We start from the raw sequence: 24,225 nt of genomic DNA, 5'->3' as shown, positions 1-24,225 counted from the left end.
GATTGAGCACTGTTTCTGGCTTCTTTTTGCTCAAGGCTAGCACTCTGCCACTTGAGCCACAGAGCCACTTCTGGCTTTTTGTATATATGTGGTGCTGAGGTATCGAACCCAGGGCTTCATGTATACGAGGCAAGCACTCTTGCCACTAGGCCATATTCCCAGTCCCTCCAGGTCCATACATTTCTTTGCAAATGATATAGTACCATTCTTCCTAAAGGATCAGTGAAAAAATATACCATATTTTCTTTATCAATTGAGAGACCACTGATTTTTTTTTTTTTTTTTTGTCAGTCATTGGACTTGAACTCTGGGCCTGGGCACTGCCCCTGAACTCTTCAACTCAAGGCTAGCATTCTACCTCTTGAGCCACAATGCCACTTCCAGTTTCTAGGTGGTTAATTGGAGAAAAGAGTCTCACAGACTTCCCTGACCAGGCAAGCTTTGAACCCTGATCCTCAATCTCAGCCTCCTGAGAAGCTAGGATTACAGGTGTAAGCCACTAGCACCCAGACTAAGACCACTGATTATTGATCAGAAGAATCTGTAATCTCTCCTTCTGATCCTGACATATTGTTACCTAGTTATCCAATACTATGACATAATACTGTAACGGAGAAAAAAATCAACTTAAAAGAAAGAAAGATTCAGTCCATAAGGCCCTGCACCCCCCTTTTTTTTTGTTAATTATGGAGCTTGAACTCTGGGCCTGAGCACTGTCCTGCGCTCTCCAGCTCAAGGCTAGTGCTCTACCACTTGAGCCACAGCACTACTTCCAGTTCTCTGGTGCTTACTTGGAGATAAAATCTTATGGACTTTCCTGCCCCAGCTGGCTTTGAACTAGGATCCTCAGATCTCAGCCTCCTGAGTAGCTAGGATTATTGGTATGAGCCACCAATGCCCAGCCCATAAGGTTCCTATCTCTCCAATTAGTCACCAAAAAAGGCAGAAATGGAGCTGTTGTTCAAGTCATAGAGTGCTAGTCTTGAGCAAAAGGGCTCAAGGACAGCGAATAGGTCCAGAATTCAAGCCTTAGTAATGGCATACACAAAAAAAGTAGGAAAGATTCATTTGGGTTTACAGTTTCAGCAATTCCAGCTATGGTCAGCTGGCTTTCTTACTTTGGGGCCTGTGGTGAGACAGAATATCAAAGGGAAAACACATGGCCCAGGAAGCTGCTCTCATCATGGTAGCCAGGAAGCAAAGAGGCCACGGTTCCAATATTCCTTCCTCAAGACTTATCCAATGCCCTAACTGCCTCCAAGGAGGCCCTACCTTCTAATGATTCTTTTGTCTCCCAATATTGCCAAAGGTTGGTGACCAAGCCTGTAGCATGTGGCCTTGGAGAACAATCACTATTCAAACCATGACACCAGGGGCTGGGGATATGGCCTAGTGGCAAGAGTGCCTGCCTCGTATACATGAGGCCCCGGGTTCGATTCCCCAGCACCACATATACAGAAAACGGCTAGAAGTGGCGCTGTGGCTCAAGTGGCAGAGTGTTAGCCTTGAGCAAAAGGAAGCCAGGGACTGTGCTCAGGCCCTGAGTTTAAGCCCCAGGACTGGCAAAAAAAAAACAAAAAAAAAAAACCATGACACCAAGGGCCAGGGGAAAAATAAGGCCCCCTAAACAAGAGACAGATGGTATTAACCAAGGAGTAGAGGCTGTACATGCCTGGCTATTGAAGTGCAGTTGGACTGTATAGAAGGAAATGGGCTTTGTATGCCATGCTAAGAAGGTTGGGATTCTTGTTTTAAGGCAGAGAGAAGTCATCAAAAATACTCATGTAGGGGTGTGACATGACATCAGAATATAATTCTGGTAAGAAAGAGTCAGTAGACTGGAAGTGAGAAACTGGGGTGAGGAAAGCCCATTAGAAAGTAAGTGAAATTGTCCAGGTACATAAATCTATTCCAACATAGTTGTCTTCTTCCTAAAATAAGGTATTAATCAACCTGCTAGGCTTTCATCTTATTTCTAAAACTAGAAAACTCCTTAGCTCTTCAGTGACTCAGAATCCTTCCCTAATAATAGAAGATGACAAAATACTTATCTTACCTCATGCAGAGAGGTTCAGAGAAATGTTTGCAATTGGAGCCAGGAAAGAAGAAAAATGTTATTCTAAATGCCAGTTGTAATCATTCCTCTTGGGGAAAGGAACTGCCTTTCTCCCTCTAAGGGTTTATTATAAAATTTTCAAACCTACACAAAAATTCAAGATTGAATCAAAGCATCAGAAGAACTCTTTGGAAGGAGCATTTGCAGAAATGCCAAGTAGTCCCTTACCTAGGAAGTGGCATTGGCAACACAAGATGCCTCTGCCTCTAGGATGAAAGTGCCATTGCAATGGGCTGGCTTGCTTGCAAACACTTCTGCAATGCGAAGTTTCATAAAGAAAGGCCTGTTTTCCCATTCGTTTTCATTATGAACAAAAGTGTAAGGGGTGCTGCTCATTCCTATTCCTGAAAAGGCCTGGAACAAGGAGAGGTTTCACTCATTGTGTAAGTGAAGAACTGGGTGTAATGTTTTCAGGTTGCACATTGACCTGTGAAGCTTATATTCTGTCCATGTAACAAGGAGCCCATGGACCTTTTCCTTCTACTGCCATGGCCTTTCCTATAACTAGGAATCCATTTTACTCCCCCTTGGACCACAAGAGGATTCTTCCCTTCAGATTGACAGTTTAACACAATGAATACCAGGAAGCTGAAACATGTTTTGTCTGAGAGGCATGAGGCTTGATGGAAAAGGGGTGGTGGACATGGAGAGAGGAAATGGTGGGCACATAGTTATACACCCAATATACTTATGGAACAATGGAACCAGGTAACTGGAGGGGATGGTGAAGCTGGGAGAGATGGCACCAGATGAAGGATGGAAGAAGTGAAATTGATCAAGATGCAATGCACTCATAAATAGACATGTTAAATTGAAACCCCTTAATAAAAGCATTAAATTTAAAAACACCCATCCTCAATAGATATGTTGAATTGGCACAAGACATTCTAAGAGATTAAACAGATTAAGAGATTAAACAGATAAATCACATGGGGATAGGCTTCTGAAAAACTTAACAATCATATCGATAGCACATACCTGTAATCCCAGCTACTTCAGAGACAGAAGCAGGAGGATCACAAGTTGGAGGTCAGCTCTGGCAAAGATATACATGAGATCTTGTCTCAAAAATAAAATAAAAGGCTAAAGGCATAGCTCAAGTGGTGGAGTGATTAGTTTGCATGCACAAGGCTCTAGATTTAACCCAGGTTTAAATGAGAGGAGAGAAGAGAAAAAAGAAAAGGAAAGGAGAGAACCATAGAACCACGTAGAACAGATAACTTAGGAAGGTAGAATCCAGTTCTATATCAAAGCAGTAACAGCATTCCATACCAAAAAGGTAGCTGTTTTTGATGACTGGCATCATCAGACATCCCAGGAGGGATGACTTTACAGTGATGAACTCCAAATTGCTTCATTTTATGTATGAAAAATAAACGGATACAGAGTGGTATATAATGAGGTGACATATCACGAGCACATACATAGAAGACAATATATGCTCCTTTCTTAGCACACTTACGTAAGTTATAAATGATTAGTTCTTTCAAATGGAAATATTTGCTTTAGTGCAGAAAATTGTTCTGATTCATTTGTTTCCTGTTATCATGTATTTCTTGGAAAACTTGCTGGTGCAATTTGTCACAAAGCAATCGGGAGAATGGAAAGTACAGAAGAATAAGCTTTTTTAATCATTACACAGCTTAGTTCTTATTTTAAGGGCAGTTGGAATATTACAGATCCCAGCCTGCCTTTGCATGCACTGTCCTGTGTTACTGGAAAGCTCAAGGAAGACAGCTACAAACATGGTTGTGCTGACAAGAAAGAACTGTTAAGGGAAGGAAAGCAATGGAGAATATTTATGAATAAATTAATGTGGACTGCTATTTGATGATTCAAGTTTCTACCTTAATCTTTAAAAGTAACTAATTTGTCTTAAAAAAATAAGAGTATGTATACTACTGCCAGGAGATTTGAAACTACAGAATATAGTTTGTCCACAAATTAGCTAAACATGTTCTCTGCCTTCTTTGTATAACACTGACTTGCTATGTAGCCTAGATTTGCATGAAATTCAACATCCCCCCTGCCTAAGCCTCTGTAGTAATAAAGTATAACATAATTTATTCAATCATAATTTCTTTTGCTATTGCAAGCAATGGCTGCAATCAGGTTTTTACACAAGAATCCATATTGTGAGTACAACTATAGAATAACTTCTTAATGTGGACTTGTTTGATCAAAGTGAGTTTATAGTATTGATCGGTATCATACCAGTGCCCTTTTCACAGACAGCAGTAGTTTATATTCCTACTAGTAATGTATTTCCCCATACCTTAACTGACACAAGGCTAATCTGGTAGAGGAATATTGATCTCTCATGGCAGCCTTACATTGCCTTAATAAGAGTCACTTGAAGGTGAACAAATACTCACTAAACACTATGTTGAAAAGGAACTATACAACATTTGAGTGGGGAATGGGAGAGGAAAACTGGAAGGAGAGGAAGGGAAAGGGTGACATTGTCCAAAAAGAAGTGCACTTTTTCCCTGACTATAACTGTACCTCTTCTGTACATCACCTTTAAAATAACAATTAAAAAAATTAGAAGCCACTTGTACATTTTTTTTTTTTTTTTTTGGCCAGTCCTGGGCCTTGGACTCAGGGCCTGAGCACTGTCCCTGGCTTCTTCCCGCTCAAGGCTAGCACTCTGCCACTTGAGCCACAGCGCCCCTTCTGGCCGTTTTCTGTATATGTGGTGCTGGGGAATCGAACCTAGGGCCTCGTGTATATGAGGCAGGCACTCTTGCCACTAGGCTATATCCCCAGCCCCACTTGTACATTTTTGATGCTTGAAGATTGTTTTAATTTATTTTCCCATTAGCTATTTACATTCGTTAAAGTGAGTTTTTAATTTCTTTCTACCTTAGCTTTCAACCATAACATTAAGCTCATTATAACCAGTGGACTTAAATATACCATTAATCAACATTTGGGTCTCACAAATAAACAACCAAACAAAAAACAACAGCCCTGGCTTCTCTTCAAGCATTCTTTGAACCAATGTTTAGCTTTATGGTGGCAGAGATAGAGCCAAGATGCCTGTTGTGCAAAGTACTATACCACTAAGCTCCACTCCAGCCCTTGATTTTTCCTTCTCTACTCATGCTAAATCTCTAGTTCTACATAAAACTGTCCTCACTCCTTAGGCCCACAGAGTCAGAGAACCTTGGCTTTTGTTTGCTTTACTTTAATACAAGCAGAGGTAAGTTTCTGATAAATTTTATCTTATTAGTATGATGGTCTTAACTTGTCTCTGGCATTAGAGTTCCTGCCTTTTTTTATTTTCCAGTCCTGGGCCTTGGACTTAGGGCCTGAGCACTGTCCCTGGCTTCTTTTTGCTCAAGGCTAGCACTCTGCCACTTGAGTCACAGCGCCACTTCTGGCCATTTTCTGTATATGTGGTGCTGGGGAATCGAACCCAGGGCTTCATGTATATGAGGCAAGCGCTCTTGCCACTAGGCTATATCCCCAGCCCCAGAGTTCCTGCCTTTTGTATGAGAAAAAAAGGCCGAGGAGGGGGAGTGATATTACTAAATGTCTGAAAGCCTTTTTTCTCTTCCATTTCCTTCCATAAGAAGATAAATCTGCCGGGAGCTGTGGCTCATGCCTGTAATCCTAGCTACCCAGGAACCTGAGATCTGAGGATTACAGTTCAAAGCCAACCTAGTCAGGAAAGTCTCTGAGACTCTAATCTCCAAATAACCACCAGAAAACCAGAAGTGGTGCTGTGGCTCAAGTGGTAGATCGCTAACCTTGAGTTGAAGAGCTCAGGACAGTGCCCAGGCCCAGAGTTCAAGCTCCATGACCAACAACAACAACAACAAAAAGATATTATCTTGCCCATTAAAGAAAGAAGTGGAAAAATCTCGGTTGCTTCTTTCTCATTCCGGGATGATTTAAAAGTATCTAATGTTTACAATCTGTAAATATCCTCTTTTTCTTGGCAGCTAATATTCCTCAGCTGATGAGTAACAGATACATATTTTATACAAGATAAGACATCCTGAATCACAAAGCTTTTGAACATTAGTTTGAATAGCTTTACTTTTGATCCATATCTGGAATTGACTAAATGTAAAATGGGTGGCAAGGATACAAGAAGACCACAGTAGCAAAGCAGAAAATAAGATGGCTTGTAAGTTCCTGCAGGAAGTAGGCTGTATATAGGAAAAGCTAGCATACAACAAACAGAAACAACCAATCCAAAAAAACCTCAAAACTACTACATACAATTATATTCGATTTCACTTTGATTTTGGTGCTGGGGCCTGAACCCACAGGATCTCACACATACTGCATTCTTAGCCAACATCCAATTTTATCCTGGTGAGATGGGAAAGGAAAAATTCAGATACCATATCCTAAACGTGGAGACATTTCACTAGAACAATTCTTGTTAACCATAGTAAGAATGATAAGTCTTGGGCTGGGGATATGGCCTAGTGGCAAGAGTGTTTGCCTTGTATACATGGAGCTCTGGGTTCGATTCCCCAGCACCACATATATAGAAAATGGCCAGAAGTGGCGCTGTGGCTCAAGTGGCAGAGTGCTAGCCTTGAGCAAAAAGAAGCCAGGGACTGTGCTCTGGCCCTGAGGTCAAGGCCAAAAAAAATGATAGGTCTTCATCTGTGTTGTGGAGGAAAAAGTAGTTAAAAAGCCAAACTGAAATGTGTGTGTGTGCACGCGCACATGCGCACATGCACGCACACCTGTACACTCTTAGCCAAATTCCCAGGAAAATAAAACTTGAGGAAAAGATAACTTGCTACGGCTATGTCAGGAAGTAAAATCCCATGGCTATAAAAGTGATTGTGGAAGAGGTGAGGCAGAGAAGGAAGGATGCAAATACAAGGTGTTGTGTTAAGGAATTGCTCAACTCTACAGAGAAACGCAGCTAGTTGCTAGGTCCAGAAAGTCAACCTGACAATCCATCTGGAGGTAAGAGTTCCTAGTGAGAAGGGGCAGTAGAGGAAGAAAAATGAATTTATCTTCTTGTTATCTTCTAGTTGTCTTCTAGTTCCTTGATCCAGAATTTGACTCCTCTGCCTGTTAGAATTGTTACCCCATTTAAGAGAGAGGGTAGAAAAGCTAGCTAGATTCTGCATCTCACTGAACTGCCTGGAATAAGAGGGAGGAAGGCAGCCCTAAAGCATAAAGAGTGTGAGATGCAAGTTGGACTTGGTTCTCAGGTCCAAGGTTCTGTTGTAGCAGGTAAGATGTGAGGCAGGCTGACTATATATGTGCCTCTGGTCTCTTTAGAAAGAAGCTAAGAAAAAAGAAAGGAAGAAAGAAAGAGGCTAAGACATGGCAGGGTTGAGGGTATCAGGTTAGAGCAAGGAAATCTTGAGAAGCACAAAAAAGAAAACAGTCAGCTTTAGTCATGTGTTAACATTATGAGGAATAAGTTTAAAGTCTTTTTAAAGAATTAATGCTTTTGTAGAGATTAATACAAATACCTTTCAGAGGAAAAAGTCACCAAATCATTACAGATATAAGATTTATGATTGCCTGAAACATATTTTATGATACATCCATTTCTGGACTGAGTTTACTCTTAATCAGATGATGTTTATTATTACTGGTAATTTTCAAAGGAGCATTCATTAAGAAAAAATGTTCTTAACCACAGTGCTTTCTTTCCAAGTCATATGTCATAATTTGTGCTAAGACATGTATCTCAATTTCTAGATACATATTTCTACCAAAACATCCATTGCCTTAAGGAAAACATGACAGACACTCCCCTTATGAAGGGAGAGTGCTTCAAGTAATTTGGTATAGATTTGAAAGGTAGTTGGTCATGATGGAAGCAGGAAGAAACATCAGTGGAAGAGGTTCAGTCAATAAAATGAGCATTGATATGATATGTGAAAATAAAATAACAACGTATTTTTTCCTAGCCTACACATCCAGATGATAATTGGAAAGGTAAGGTGAACTAGGAAAAGGGCTGGATGCAAACCTGAAGAAAGGTATAATCTTTCAAACTTGATCTTGTGTTAGATGCTAAAAACCTATTTTACAATTCTTCAGGTGAAATGACCATAGCTCATGTTGTCTGCACTCCTACATCAGGAAGCTAAGTTTAGGGAGCGATCTATGGGTCCTTTACTCCAGTACTGTAAGACATCATTATCTATAAGTCCTGTCCATTCCCAGGAAGAAGTATTTGTGCGTTTCTGCATAACATACTTTTTCCTGAATGCCAAGTCCCCCCTAGTTTTTCTTTAAGCACCTGCCAGCCTTTTATGAGTCTAGAGAGCTTGCGCTGTGACACACAAGAGCTTTCACATTGTTATCCTACAGGAGCAATTCTGTTGCCATTAACCAAAAGTAGTTTATCCTTTTATCTTTAGAAGGTCTACCATCAAAACTTCAAGGAGAGAATAAGTAGTCTATCGTGGGCCTGAGCCTGGGATTTAAGATGTCTGAGAAGAATCTGAGCGGATGTGGATTTACATGTTAGTACCTGAGAGCAGAGCGGATGCAGCCCCCACCCTGGAATGAATGCATGCTTCCAGAGGACTCGTCTCCACACGGTGGTGGAAGGAACAACAGAGACAGCTATGTGCCCACACGCTCAGCCATCTGCGGTTCCAACCACACATCTCTCCCCCCATTTCCTGCAAATGATTCATCTATGCTTTTTGGCCTTCTTCAAAGATAACTGTGTAGGCATTTTGAGGAGGGGAAAGTCATTAAGAAAAGTGGAATCTGTAGTTATTAGGATGAGGTAGAGCAGATTAAACAGTCTGGAATTTCACAAAGCAAACAGTGAGGGATGTAGACAGGGTCTTGTGTCTCCTTGAGGAGCATTATCTCAACAGGTTAGCGTCCATGAACAGGGTCACCCAAACCAGCTGCACGTAAACTACGAGCACGCCAGCTGCTCAAGAGCAAAAGAGGAGAGAAGAGCAGGTGAAGAGATTTTGGATTCTCCAGGTGTAGCTGCTGCCCCTCTTACCACCATCGTAAATGGATGGCTTCTGTCCTTGTCTTACCACATGTTTTGTGCCAATGAATGGAGCCTTTGTGAGCTTTTTTCCCCCCAAAAAAAGTAGACCAAAAGACTGCCACATAAGGGTGAAAAATGACTACTTAGATGGCCCTATAAGATCTTTGATGCCTTTGGTGCATGACAGAAGAGACATATATGCTTTTTGTCAGCGGCCCAAGACCCTTTTCCTATATTGATACTTTTAGATGGCCAGTGAATGATGTTATAAATATCCAAGTGGCCCTGCAAGGAAATCCTAACCAGGGATCCTGTCCCTGTCATGAAAAAAAGTATCATTGGCCACGGGCAGTGTGTGAAGTGTAGATGTACGCCTATGATGAAGGGCTTGGTAGGCATTGAACTGTATAAAATTGGAGCTATGGGTCTCAAATTCAAAGTCAGGCTCTACTTCCAGTTCCTGAGACATTAGACAATTGCTAAGCCTCTGGGGACTTCAGTGCACCTCAAAATAAGATACCAGAAATTTATTTATCTCCTCTCTTCGTCTCTCTCCCCTCCCTTCTCCTTCCCTTTTCTTATCTCCTTTCCTTCTACTGTCCCTTCCTCTCCTTCCACTGTCCCTTCCTCTCCTTCCCTCTCTCCCTTCTTTCCTCCCCTGTGCTTTCTTTCTTCTTTTTTTAATTCTTGTAATTTTGGTTCCATTTTTTGCCATGTTCCACACTAAGGCTCACAGGGTAAAAGAGATTGGGAGTTTCTAGTGCATTCTAGGATGGCAGGAGGAACGGCAAATGTGGGAACCTGTCAAGAGGATTGCATGGGACATACTCTCTTGTTACCAAAGGCACAAGGCTGGAGGATGGGAGAGAGACACGAGCAGAACCTGATAACCCCTAACTCCCCACCACCAGTGAACATGTCCCATGTGACAAGGGAAAGCCAGTAAGTGAGGGATCCTATCACTGAAGAGAACACACAGATCCCAGACCAGACCAGGTTCTTCAAGACTCCATTCTCTCATCTTTAAATGGGTATTAGAACAGCACTTGGGTGGTTGTGTCGGTGAGATAGGGCCATGTATACAAAGGAATGAACACAGAGCTCAGAACAAGCAGTAATATACACATACTGTTATTTTGTATTTTGGTTCAATATATGATATTGATTAACCTGTTAATTGATAAACAGGTTTTCATTGAATAAATCCATTTGCAATAAAGTATTCTTCTTCATTTAATAAATGTCCATTCCATTGCTTCATTCATTTATTTATCATGAACCATTCTGGAGATTACATTCCATGCTGGTGCTACATATAAACTCCAGAGATGTCAATGCTGTGTGGACAGAGATTTAAAGCTTAGTCTGGGAGAAAGACATGTGAAGAAAAACTGGGCAGTATTCAGTATACTAAATAGCATCATCAAGAGATATGTATAAAGCACTACTGGAAGTCCTGGTTGGCTTATTTACTACAAAAGACACTTTGCATGTGTGTGGGTGTGCCCGTACACACGCACCAAGGCTTGAATCAGGGCCTGGGTACTGTCCCGTAGCTTTTCTACTCAAAGCTAGAGCTTTATTACCTGGGTGGGCCTGGGCATTGTTCCTGAGCTCTCTTCCACAAGGCTAGCACTCTACCACTTTGAGCCACAGCTCCACTTCCAGTTTCTTGGTGGTTTATTGGAGATAAGAGTCTCACAGACTTACCTGCCCAGGCTGGCTTCAAACCGTGATCCTCAGATCTCAGCTTCCTGAATAGCTAGGATTACAGGTCTTATGGGCCGCTAGTACCTGGCAAGAAGGTGCTTTTTAAATGTGATCCTGTATGATGTTTAACCCAAAAATGTAGGCTGGGGAATTCCATGTAAGAAAACCAGCTTGCAAAGGTATGAAGTTGTGTGCCTATGCGTGGAGGGGGGAGGGGGAGGGGGTGGGAGGAGACAGAAGGAATTTAACTTTACTGTGGGTAGTATTTGGCCTTTCTGTTTGGTGCCTTCCCCTTATTTCCTGAGCCGGGGCTCAATCTCTGGTTGGGATGACAGAGACCTACCTGCAGCACAGACCTGTCACAGGTGCTGGCCCATCTGCTCTTAGCCCTAGGAAACCTAAGCAGCTCCCTTTACTCAGTATCAGGTCATCTGGGCCCGAGTTTCAGCTCTGAGCTCCTGCTTCACTGCCAGCTGTGAGATTTCCACTTGATTTCTGTCACAGATTTTATCTTGTGTCCCAATTTTGTAATTGAGTTTTTGTTTGTTTGTTTTTTGCAGTACTGGCGTTTGAACTCAGAGCCTCATATTTAGCAAGCATTTTGCTTTCCTTGAGTCATACCTCAGGCCTTTTTTGCTTTTGTTACTTTTCAGTTGGGACCATGTGGATTTCTGTTGTTGTTTTTGTGTGGTTAGTTTTTTCTTGAGGCCAGACAAGGACTGGGAACCTTTTACTTGGGTCTTCCCACATAGATGAGCTCGTAGGCATATATCACCAAGCCAGCTTTTATTGGTTGAGATGAGGTTCACTAACACTTTATCTAGTCTAGCCTTAAGCCACAATCCTTCCTACCTGCCTTGTGAGTAACTGGGATTACAGCCATGAGATCTTTCTGATCTCAGCTCCTCAGTAACTAGTGTTACAGAAGTGAACCCTTGAACCTGTCTTGGTCTCACACTTATGCCTGTGCATGCCATTGAACTTTGATCCTCTTGCCTCTTGCCTCTTGCCTCTTGCCTCTGCCTCCCTGCCTCCCTGAGTAGATGGCATTTCACAGATGTGCCACTATGTCCAATCTGGAATGTTGACTTGTTCTTTCCATATTCTACCTCCAAGTTTATCCAAGACTTGAATGTTGCCTCTTCTTATCTGTTCTCCTTAGAACCTGCGACCCTCTGTGGTACTCCAGTCAGAGCTGGTTTTGTCCACTGATGGCTATTGCTTTCCAAATGCCTCCTCTTCATCACTCTACAGGTAGAATACAAATGGATGACTTTGGGTTGCAAGTTTCTGATGACAATCAAATGGGTGAGTGCCCCAATACTGCCCAGAAACACATTCCCAGCTAGAACTGGATTCAGCTTTGTGTGGGACTGCCTTGCCAAGTCTGGTCTGGCTCACCACATATGGCATTCTTGAGCTCCATTCTAAATATAGCTAATGAAAAATGCACTACCTTCCCCTTAGACATTATAGCTAATATGTGCCATATGCATTTGGTGTCAGTAAAAGCCATTAGAGAGTATATTCCCAATGACCCTCTTGTCGTAGGCATGCTGTACATGTGCAGTCAGTATTTCATGGCAGATATTATTTTCCTCAGCACTGATCAGATCGGTACACCAGTCAGATGCTACCAGCCACAACTGTTTTTAAATTTTTTTTAAAAACAAACTTGGGAAGAAAGTCATGAGGAAATGAAGACCAGTTGGAAATCTGAGAACCCACATGTTCTCTGTTTTTGTTATTTTTCAGGAAGAATTGCAAAGTTTCAACCTGTTTCAGCACTCGTCCATCTGGCTGCTTTATGAATGAAAACGGCAGTATCTTCTAATGCTCCTGGTGAGGCAACAGAACTTTCCAGAAAAAAAATCACAGAAAAGAACTTTTTGGTTTGATGCACCATATTTTGTCTTTGAAAAAACAAATCCCAACTGGAGAGCGTTTGCGACAGAGCATGTGCATAGAAATATTTAGTGAGTCATGTCTTGTTGTGGGTCTGTTCCGGTGCGTGGGGTTTCCAGAACAATTACATAAGTGTTAGCATACCCAGGAACTTTTGACATTTATGGCAGCTTAATGGAGTCCTTTTCATCATTGAAAATATCCTAATTCTTGTTTCCTTAAATTTAAAATGCATAAAACTGATGAAGTTGTATAATTTGACTTTGAGGTATTTCTATCAAGTGTGTTTCATTGGTACAAAAAACAGAAGAAATTTTGTTTGAAATGAAACACAGGTGATCAAGCTGCAACAAACACAATGTTCCTCCAATTATCAAGCAAAAGTAGTCAAAGAACACAAACTGTAGGTGAGACATTTTTGTTATCAACATCCATCAAGATTTCTTTTATACTTTGAATGCCCAGAGCATAAGGGTTGTTTGCTTGGACAATATACTTATTTAATAACTTGATTTCAAAAATGTCAGGATTCCAAAATTTACTGGAACACATTAATACTTTACTTTTATCTTTAAAAACATAACCCCCAAATATTTCAAGTACCACCCAAAGTGACAGGTTAAGTATCACTAACATCTTTATTTGAATGTAAGGTTTGGGTTCTGGCTTTAAGGACTCAGATTCCAAGGTTATCTTCTAATATGACAAACTAGAGGAAGATACCTATTCAATTGCTAAAATCATCTCTTGTATCTCAAAATTTCCATCTCAAAATTGAGCTCCCCAAATCCGGAGTACAGGAGCTTCCTACAGAGGTTAGAGTTGTTAGTTCTTACAAATGCTTGTTTGCTGACTTGTACAACTTCACCACTGAATTATTTTCTTGCAGATAAGAGGTTATGGTTATGGGTGTTATTGTACTTATTGGTTCAGAAGACATGGTGTAAAGACGAGTGTAAGGACAGCGTAAGCTCTGACTTATAGACAGTGCTCATATGAGTAGCTTCTTTTGAGGGGGAAATACAATGTAGAAGTACAATTCTGTATGCCTGAGCACTGCTGAATTCTTTCCACATGACCACAAGTCCTTGAATACTTTTACTCTGCAGCTGCAGACCTGAGAGCACAGAGCGCCTTGAGTGTATAGAGAAGGTGTGGCCGGGCTGTGTGAACTGCGTGGGCTGTGGTCATATAGGTGATCACGTCAATGGGAAAGCAAATGTAGTAAGTATCCTGTGACATTCACTCATCACTACTAGAGTGTGCTTGTTGATGCTGGAGTGCTATTTGCTACCCAGGACTGTTTCCAAGAATCTACTTGAACATGTACCCCTGGGCCCTAGGAGAGAAGATGAAAAGAGTAATGTAGGGGTCCTTGCCAAGTTTCCTAGGTAATGGAGATAATTTCTTTTTTTTATGGAGGAAGTGATGTATATATCATAGGGTTGGGAGAGTGGAGGTGGAAGGAGATGCCTTAGCTAGTAAGCAGATACTGCCCAAACCAAGGCCAAGTCAGAACACACCTTCCAGAAGCAATGGAAAGGAGGTCAGGGGAGCTGCCCTATTTGCTTTCACTGAAAAACAATTCATGTTAGTTTTCTGTGTTTCTGGCTTACAGCATCCGGTAATCACTAAGACAGGCCAGGCCCATCTCCTCTCCTCCATTCTTTTAACTCTCCAGCCAGTGAGTTTGGTCTCCTGACACTATCTTCCTGAATTACTACAATAACCTCCAGCTTCCCAGTTCATATCCTTGCTTTTCAGTCTTACCTCAATAACAGTAGCTCACCAACTGGATTGTTTTTATGTCTGTCCATTGCTAAAGCAAGTGGAACTTTCCGGGGATATTTCTATCAGCTGTCAGGATAGACTAGAAGACTCAGACATGGTTGGAAACTGGTGGCACATCTACGAGCCATGCAGTAGTGTCACCAGTACCTGGCATCCAAACAAATCATATTCTACAATTTCCCCATTTTTCTACTTCTTTCCATTATTTTAGGGAGTGACTGTTGTCCCCTTTTGTCAAGTGACTGTGGATAAATGAAGTGTGTAGCACATCCAGATTTAACTATCTCCAGACTTTTCAGTGGAAATAAAGCCAGCATGGATGATGGATGAGTTGTTAGATATCCACATATGGCTAGGATATGTTGATTACAGAAGGGGCATCTAATATACATAGTGTATTTGATCTTGTTTATTCCAAGCTTGTGCGTTTATCTCCCTCATTCCATAGATATTGAAGTCCTTGAAGAAAGAGTTCCTTAAGATTTCCTTGGAGGATACTTTCTATACTTTTGAATGTTTGGTCTCTCCTACACTCAGACACATACAATAAATATTGGTTGTGGGAGACAGTGAATAATGTTGTCGGAAAAGCAAGTTTTGTTTAGGCCAGATTATGAGCTTTCAGAACTGCAGCATGGCTTCCAAGCCTTAGCCTTAGGTGATCTTTCCTTCTAACCAGGAGCTCCCCAATACTGAGCTGAGAAGCAGCGCTCACACTGATCCCCTCTGGCTGAAAGAGCCGAACAAGACAAGCCTTTGCTTTTGGGCCTCATTCATCTGTCTTTTCCAGCATCATTTTACTCTTTGTGAGCTACAATATCCACATGTTCCTGGAGTACTTAGTAGCTCTTATCTTCTCTGCCATGATGTAACAGAATGTGTTTTGAAATCAGACAGATGTGAGTCCCAGTAGGAATCTACCAATTACTAACTTGGTTAGCCTGGATACTTTTTTTTTTTTTTAAACCTCTCTGGATCTTGGGTTACACTTAATGTCCATTGAAGATACTAGAAGTGTTAATGAAATAACATAAGCAAAGCCACTTGTCATAATGCTTGGCATGTGACAGGTGTCTGGTGACTTCTGCTCAGTTCTGCATTGGTGGCTTATGGTGAGAGAGACATGACAGGAGCTTGCATGCCGGAGTACTTAATTTGAACTGAGAAATTAAAAAGCAGAATGAACCAATTGGGCTTCTGTCACAAGAATCATAGTCAGTTGTTAGCTTTCTACAAACTATGGAAGACATATAAATTATTAAGATGGTAACAAATGGTTTGAAGGGAGAACCCTTCATTTTCTAAAGCCCATACATTTTCTAAAAACTATAGCAAACTTATTTTCCCAACTAGAATCTGTGCAAGCATAACATTTAACTGAAAAGATATTTCTCTCCTAGTGAATGCTGCTGTTGTTTTTTGTTTTTACATGAAGGTGCATTTCATGAAACCTGTGTGCATTACAGGATGTTAGTTTATTACTAACTCAGCAAAAGAACACACTGCCTGGTAAAGAGGGCCTGCCCATAAATTGTTCTCTGCTCTTGTGGCACATTTATATTTTTTGTTTGTCTAATAAAAAAGAATATCCTACATTAGTTATACTATGTGACAAAATAAATAATTTAGAGGGGGCAATTCTAAAGAAAGATAGTACATTGTCTTACCTTTATACTTGAAACAAATCACAGATCCAGTGTAGTGTCTCATGCCTAAAATCCGAGCACTATAGAGGTCAATGGAGGATCTTGAGTTCAAGGCCAGTCTGGGCAGTATAGGGGGTTTAATTTTCTTTTTCCAGTCCAGGGGCTTGAACTCAGGGCCTGGGCACTGTCCCTGAGCTTCTTTTTGCCCAAGGCTAGCAATCTACCACTTGAGCCACAGCACCACTTCCAGCTTTTTCTGCTTATGTGATACTAAGGAATTGAACCCAGGGCTTCATGCATGCTAGGCAAGCACTCTACCACTTGTAAGGTCTGTCCCTGGAAGGCTCCATGTAGATGCCCCCACCTCATTAAGTCTCCACTGAGTTACGTGGGTAACCAGCAGACCTGGAGGCAGTTACCTCCCCTTTCCCTGAGGTCACATCCTAATCCACCTGGCCACACCCCTTGCCCCTACCCTAGATAAGGCAGGGCTGGGTGGGGGTCGCCCCTTCTCTCCCTTCTCTCCAGCCATGGATCATCTTGGCCACAGGCCAGCAGTTCAGTAATAAACTTTTTCTCCTGCCTGAATACTGCGTGGCATTCTCCTTTACCGGCTACCTACTTAACAAAACCTAACACCACTAAGCCACCTTCCCAGCCCCACCCAGGAGGTTTAGATCATCCTGAGAGCCCATCTTAAACAAACAAGGGCAGGGGATGTAGCTCGGTCCTATAAGCACTTTGCCTAGTATGTTCAAGACCTGGAAAAGATTCCCAAGCAAAAGAAAAGACTTTTTTTTTTTTTTCTTTTAGCAAATGACAGAAATTCAAAGTGCTGAAGAAGAAATATAACTTAGATTCATTTCAAAGTAAAGTGAGTTTGTGTTGTTTGGGGGAAAACTGAAAACAGCTTAGCCACTCTTGCCTCCAATATCACTCCTCTTACCTATGTTTCCTCTTCTCCAAAGTTCTAAGCCTTAAGGACAGATCCCTGATCATTCCTGGAGAGAATGAGCAGTGCTAGCCTGGTGTGGAAATCCCTGGTATGTGGTTTCAGAATTGGGAAGAAAGGGAAGGTATGAGGAAGAAGGGGAAGATGGTGAGGCAAATACAGTAAAGTCCACCTGCATACTTGTTCTTAGCAATGAGTCACATCATCCCTTGACAGAGAGAAGCCACCAAACCACAACACATTGGAGAAAGGAGACCCGCTTTTCCCCTATCCAAAAAAACCCACTATCAGTTCAAGTGTTTCTCCCTATCTTGAACAAAGAGAGACTGAATATCTGACCAAAGCTATGCTTAATAGATGCTTTTCACCTGGAATGTCAATGCCAAGAGACATTTAAATGACACAGAGACTGAGAATGGTTGGAAATCAGATTATATTCATTCCCAAACGTGGATACTAAGTTGTTGGTTTTTTTTTGTCATTTTATAAAACAGGCTCTTCAGTTGCTCCATCTGTTCAGTGAGCTCCTCAAGATCTTTCCAATACGTTTGTTTGTTTGCCTAATATATCCGGAGTCAGCTTCTCTTACCCACATCCCAGCATTCCAACTAAAATAACTTCTCACTCCAACATGCAAGGCTAAAGGTCAAAGTCTAGGGAGTCAAGGGAGGAGTCATTTGGGTCAAACATTTACTAAGGCACCAAGCTCAATTTTTCCCTTCTCCCACAGGTTGCCTTTATGGCATCCCTTTATACAGTGGGAGCCCCACCAACCCGAGGAAGAAAAGGATCCCTAGAGCCAGTTTTCCAGGGGTCAGTTGGGTTGTAATGATCAGATCTACTAGTCCTGCCAATGCAATTCCCATAGGTTCCATGGATTGTGTAAAACATCAGTGGTGCTGGAGGAAGGGGTAAGTTTCCATCCATCTTATAAGGGCAGACATAAAGTTATATAGTAATTACTTGAATGACCATAATGGAGGAGTAGCCACTGAAATTAAATTAGAGGCCTACATTTCCCAGAAGGTCCTCATTCCTTCATTTGGGCAGCCATCTTCAAATCCACCCAAACCACTGTTTCTTTGTAACAGCAACTAAAGAAAGACCCAGACTGTATTTTACTTTATGAAAAGCACCAGCACAAGGTTACCACACTTGGTACTCTTAGAATGAATGCCATCATCTTTGGATGTTATTTTCATACTTTTCAGTATGAAGAGTAACCAATCCCCAGCTTTCTCCCATACAGCCTGAGAAGCAAGAATAACAGGACGGGGGCTGGAAATATGGCCTTGTGGTTAAATGCTTGCCTCTTATAGATGAAGCCCTGGGTTTGGTTCCTCAGCACCACATATACAGAAAAAGCCACAAGTGGTGCTGTGGCTCAAGTGGTAGAGTACTAGCCTTGAGCAAAAAGAAGCCAGGGACAGTGCTCAGGCCCAGAGTTCAAGCCTTGGGACTGGCAAAAAAAAAAAGAATAACAGGAAGGAGAGAATGTCATCCTCAGTCCAAATTTCCTCTTCTTCCTCTGCTTTGGTTTTGGCTGGCAATGTCACTTTAGCATTCTGATAGTGAAGCAAGCCATGTAGTCTTTCATTCAACAAACATGTATTGAGTAGCTATGAAAGGCCAGGCATTATGTACTGGCAAATTAAGCATATAATATCCTCGCCTTTGAGAAGCTTGTATTTCAAAGGAGAGAAACAGAAGCATACACAATACTTAGAGATCTGCTTGGCCACAGAGTGCCCTAAAGTCTAATCAATGGATAGGGGATTCTGATGGCTCTGTTTTCTTGGTAGAAAAAATTGCTTGTGTAAAGTAACAGTTAGACATATACTGCAGAAAAGGAAACTCAGAAAAGGAAACTATTGATATGGAATAAGTACAAAGAAGTAACATCTTTCAGGAAAGCATTTATTTTATGGACTAGCTTTAGTATGGCTTTGTTTTTCTCATTTGGAGCATTTTAAGTAAGGTGCAACTGTGGAATGTTCTACACATGTGCATGGCCCCACTTTGCACACAATTTTATTTAGCCCCCATGAAAAGCCCAGAGTAGCTATGATTCTGACTTACAAATGAGAAAATAGAAGCTCAAATGACTTGCTAAGTGACTAGAAGCCAGGTCTTCCCCTTTCTTACTCAACCCCACAACTGTCACCTTTCCCTTCTATCCAACGTTTCTCCATCTTTTCCATCTGGCAGAAGGGCTCTGATACTATGGGGTCTAGTGGGGTGAGCCATAATATTTTGATTGGGAAACAGAATATTCCCCCAATATGTGCACATCTCACTAAGTAGGTACCTCTGTAATTTGTTGCCAGCATTTGTCAAACTTCTCCATTCCTCGCTTTTCTTGTCCTGGCCCAGAGATCATTCAGGAAAGAACCATATTTCTAGTAGTACTTGTTCTTTAGCATAGAGGTTTACAGGAAATAACCCAGAGAGGACATAGCATAGAGAATTGTTACTGTGCATCAAACATATTAGAAGTAGGAAGACAAATGTCATGTTTATAACACCAGCCTTTCTAGTTATAAGAATCCTATCTTAGGAAAAAAAAAAAAAGAATCCTATCTTCCAAGCCTCATTATAAAATTGGTCCATTTTGTGATAACAGGATGTAAACTACATGTAAATTCATTTTCTAATAGTAAATATAGCCTCTATTAATGTATCTAACACCTATTATAAACTAGTCAGTATGCAAAGGATTATGTGTAGTAACATCACTCTTTAACCTTGCCTTTTCAGTAAGGTGCTATTATTATATCCTAAATGTTAACTAATTTGCCCATAACAACATAGTGATGGTGTGAAACCTGGAGCTTCTCTTTCCTAGTCAACATTTTAACTGGAGTTAGACTTTAGTTCATCTCTCTCTTTTAGATACAAAAGCACACAGGCCCTATCAGGCTAAGATATGTCAATATAAAATTCCAGCATTGGAATAAATCCTGTTTTTGCATTGTCTCTTTCAGCTAGAGAGATAGTAGGATGGGTCTTTTGGTATTTGCCTATCCATGTTACATAGAATGGAATCTTGACAGACTTGTACTCTCAAACCCAGTGGTGAAATTATCTACTCAGTAGTAACAGACATTTCTTTTCTTTTCTTTTCTTTTTTTTGTTGTAGTAACAGACATTTCTAAGGAAATGAAAACCAGCCATATTCTAGTAGGAGTCAGTCACTATTCCACCTGGGTCTTCTGAAGTTGGAGAGTGATTATCTGTTTCATAATAGTGTGTTTGTCTCAAGCTTTCATGGGAGTCATCTTTCAAAAATTCATAAGCAGGAAGTTAACTGTGATAATATGCCAATGGTAAGAGTTCAGGTTTCATTGCTTTTATTGTTTTGATGGTTATTCTTTTCTTTTTTTCAAGAGCTCAGTAAATCACACCAAACGCTAATAACCCATTAGTTCTAAAGGAAATATTTTTAGCTCCAAGAAATTTTCTTCCCCGTCCCAAATCTGAACTTGCCAACACAAAACTCTTTGTCTCAATGAAAAAGTTTAGCATTAATTGTTTCCACAAAATTAGCCCTATTGATCTGATGCCCTATGCTTCTAGAAACAAAAGACATTTTTTCTTATTTATTTATACCAATTTTTCAGGAAAGCTGTGCTTGGACTAAAGTTATTTATCCAGCTGCATACTGGTGAGCACAATGAAGATGAAAGTAGTGGGTGATTGTACCCTCAAGCCTAGAACATATGGAGCTGATTACAAAACATTGCCTTCTACTCTCTCAGGACGCTAAGCAAGTGGAAGGCAGTAGTCCCTCCCTATCACCTACTTCAAGGATTTAGAAAGACTGTTTTTTAGGCTATTCACATGTTCTACTTAGTTTTCCCATTCGTGAGCTCTGAGAGAGCAGGCGATACAGACCTGAACACAGAATTTGCATCAGTGAGATCCTTGGGAATGACTACAAGTACCAACCCAAAGAGGTATGGGCAAAGTTCTGTGGAAGCACATGTGGCCTCCATCCCAGATGAGCCTGCTCTACCCTTTCTAGGAAAAAGTGGCCACACAGCTGTATCCATCTCCTCCACCTGCTCTCTAATGGCAGAAAAGCAGTGGAAAACACACAGTCCTAGAGGTGAGCCTTGAGCATTCAGTGGAAGGGTTGGAGATGCGGGAGCCAAAGTAGAAAGAAGAAAAACACAAGATAGTTTGGCTCCAAAAGGAAACGTGGAAAGAACCTTAACTCCACCACCACCACCCCGCCAGTCCCCATATTAAGCATAAAAATGAAAACACAAAACAACATCCACAGACTACATTAACCTGCCATGCAAGAAAATAAAAGAAAGTAAGTTAAACTAGAATGACGTAAAAAATGGCAATTGCGGGGAGCCTGGCCACCTTTCCCAGTAGGGTTTGAAGAAGAGGAGGATGCATTCAAAGCAGATTCAAAGCAGACTGGCAAAGGATTGCTCTGGCATTGACGTGTGGTGCAGGTGCTTGGAAAGGAGCTCGCAAGAAGGTAGGAGGACAGAGAACCTGCCGGTATGCCTCTTCTCTTGGAATGCTTCTCAGAGAACTTTAGAGGCTGGCAAGCTAAATTTAATCCGGGTTAAATCACTGAAATGAAGATAATGTTCTTATGCAACAAATGAGAAGTGATTTCCCTACAAGGTAATGAATGGTACAGGCTCCTAGGAGCAGCCCAGCCATTTGGAAATGTTATAAATTCAGGGAAGGCAGGAAATGTGAACGTCTGCTTCATTGCTAATATTGTCTTCTGGGGATTTTAGACCTGTAGGCTGAACAAGCAGGGTTCCACAGCTGATGCTGTATAATGACTGAACACACGCTTGCTCTCAGTTCAGTAAAATGTTTCATATGTGGCATCTTTATTCTATATTTAAGACAGCATTTTTCTCTAAGGAACTCCAAATGTTTTCTGCAAAGGAGCTTGTATAAAGTCTTACATCCAAGGATTTGGACTAAATAAAACAGCATTTTCTTCAAGGTACTTTGGCAATCTGATTTTGTGCCAGTTCAATTGTTTTAGAAAATATGCAGGCCCAGTTCTGGCTTTGATTGACTTCTCCCATGATTTACTTTCTTTAAAAAGCAATGTTAGATCAACAGTGATCAGCCATGAACATTTGGTATGATGTGATGAGAAAAGCATGTCATCTGTGAAGTTGCCCTTCTAAAAATCCATAACCTCTGTCTAACCCTGAGAAAAATGGCTGAGGAGCCCATATGGGAAAACATTCTACAGTTGACCTCACCAAGCACCCCTCAAGGTCATCCCAGAACAAGGGAAGTCTGAAATACGGTCCCAGTGCAGAGGGCTCTAAAGAGATATGACAACTAAGGGCTGGGGATATGGCCTAGTGGCAAGAGTGCTTGCCTGGTATACATGAGGCCCTGGGTTCAATTCCCCTGCACCACATATACAGAAAACGGCCAGAAGCGGCACTGTGGCTCAAGTGGCAGAGTGCTAGCCTTGAGCAAAAAGAAGCCAGGGACAGTGCTCAGGCCCTGAGTCCACGCCCCAGGACTGGCAAAAAAAAAAAAAAAAGAGATATGACAACTAAGTGAAATGTGGAATTCTGAATGGCATCTTGGAACATTGGGGGAGAGGTGTCAAGGAAATCAGATCCCAGTGCAGACTATAGTATATAATAATATACCAATACACCAGTGTGAGTTGTTTGGTGTTAGCATGTTTAAGCCCAGGTAAGATGTAGACTGCAAGATGCCCAGCTGGATATAGACTGTATAGAAATCTTTTCACAACATTTTGATAAACACACTATTTTTTTTACTAAATAATAAATGTCCAAATGTTCTTTGACTTGTGCTTCCGCAAAATCAATAAGATAAATTCATATCAAGTTTCACTTTATGGCCAGTTTTAAACTCCTGTTTCAGTGTCTCTGTATTATTGGCTTTTTGCTGTTGTTGTTGTTGCCAAAAGGAAAACATAAAATAGGCCTGAATATAAGACAAGAGGTAATGTAAGGCGCTGGGAATATGGCCTAGTGGCAAGAGTGCTTGCCTCTTATACAGGAAGCCCTGGGTTCGATTCCCCAGCACCACATATACAGAAAATGGCCAGAGGTGGCGCTGTGGCTCAAGTGGTAGAGTGCTAGCCTTGAGCAAAAAGAAGCCAGGGACAGTGCTCAGGCCCTGAGTCCAAGCCCCAGGACTGCCAAAAAAAAAAAAAAAAAAAAAAAGAGGTAATGTAACAAGAAGAATTTCTCTAGAACTCACCATGAGGCATTCTATCAAAGCACCTGGCCTATGTGCCTTGCCCACAGCCTCCTGCCAGGGTGGAGGGTATAAGAGCTTCACGTGTTACCTTGTAAAGGGTTTCAGTAAGATGTTTTGGAAAGGGAAAGAGAGTGCTGGGGGAGGATTCTTATAATAGTAGAATTTCTGATAAAGAGGCAATTAGTTAGGGATCAAGAATGGTTCCACTGATCCTCAGATTCTCTTCTACGCTTTGGGCCAGTCCCTGTTCACGTGGCACAAGAGCACTTAACATGAGGTCAGAGGCCATCAAATTCTGATTGTTGCAGCAAAGACTTCCTGGAGTCAATCCGGGATAACATGCTTTCTCATCTCAAGTATATGAGACACGGTCAGTATAGGAGTGATCACTAGGACCTGTGACAACAGGAACCAGCCTCTCAGATGACCTGTACCTTGCCTTTTGGCCTTTAATAACCTGAAACATTGCTACCACCTTTCTAACCAAGCTCTGCAAACTGCCATAATGAATGATGATGGCAGACTTTGGACTCTTAATGCCTTGAGTTCAAGTCTCTGCCTCCAGGTTTGCTATTTTCTGGCTAGGAAAACTAACTGGTCTTCAAATTTTTCAGCAGGAATATGGCTACTTGAAGGATTGCTGTGAGGACTAACTTCATTGAGTTATGTGGGATTCCTTTTTCCCCACGGTCTGGAATACACTAGGTGCTAAACAAATGCACCTTCTCCCCCCAACCCCCTTTCCCCATAGCATCAGGACACAGAGCAGGCACACAGCCCAGGCAGCTTAGCACTTTCCACAAATGTTTCTCTCTGTTCTCAGGAGATTAGTATTTTTAATAGGATTAGGAATTCTTCTAATTCATTTATTATTAACCCTGTGATTTGCCTCTATTTGTACAGAATC

General features: G+C 41.4%; 1 pseudogene across 1 annotated transcript in view; it reads right to left on the bottom strand.

The window, feature by feature from the left end:
• LOC125347522 overlaps positions 1-24,225 on the bottom strand; it is a 40,246-nt pseudogene that overhangs the window by 6,865 nt on the left and 9,156 nt on the right. Inside the window, exon 3 of the transcript XR_007210262.1 lies at positions 18,201-18,328. The product of XR_007210262.1 is annotated as a bromodomain-containing protein 7-like (transcript). The remainder of the gene's footprint in view (positions 1-18,200; positions 18,329-24,225) is intronic.

The sequence above is a fragment of the Perognathus longimembris genome, chromosome 1 (genome assembly GCF_023159225.1).
Source record: "Perognathus longimembris pacificus isolate PPM17 chromosome 1, ASM2315922v1, whole genome shotgun sequence".
Lineage (NCBI taxonomy): Eukaryota > Metazoa > Chordata > Mammalia > Rodentia > Heteromyidae > Perognathus > Perognathus longimembris.
This window is presented reverse-complemented; position numbering and strand designations above follow the sequence as displayed.